Source organism: Penaeus monodon, chromosome 15 (genome assembly GCF_015228065.2).
Source record: "Penaeus monodon isolate SGIC_2016 chromosome 15, NSTDA_Pmon_1, whole genome shotgun sequence".
In the NCBI taxonomy this organism is placed as follows: domain Eukaryota; kingdom Metazoa; phylum Arthropoda; class Malacostraca; order Decapoda; family Penaeidae; genus Penaeus; species Penaeus monodon.
The window spans coordinates 20,283,575-20,283,880 of NC_051400.1; the positions used below are offsets into that span (position 1 = coordinate 20,283,575).

General features: G+C 41.5%; 1 protein-coding gene across 1 annotated transcript in view; it reads left to right on the forward strand.

Annotated features, from left to right (window-relative positions):
- The window catches only part of LOC119581807 (AMP deaminase 2-like), a gene marked incomplete in the record, with an annotated part of 169,661 nt that overhangs the window by 126,984 nt on the left and 42,371 nt on the right, over positions 1 to 306 (forward strand).

The window sequence follows — 306 nt, forward strand, 5'->3', positions numbered from 1 at the left end:
ACGACTCCTTACGAAATGTCCTTAGCACCCGATTTTTGACCCATACTCAGCAGATGAGTAGGACAGGTCCAGAGGTGTCCTTATGGGGCGCCGACAACAAAAAGGCGATTTTACAGTCGTTGAAGGCAAATCCGCATCAGTAATGCTATGGACATCCTTCATAATACCTTTTTACTTATTGTCAAAATTGATTTAGCCGTTTCCTCCGTGATTGTTGCAGTTTTCTCGTAGATAAATACAAATGGCGCCTCACGCCTTCTCAAAAAAATTAAGGTGCCACGTAAATAAAGAAAAGATATTACGTAG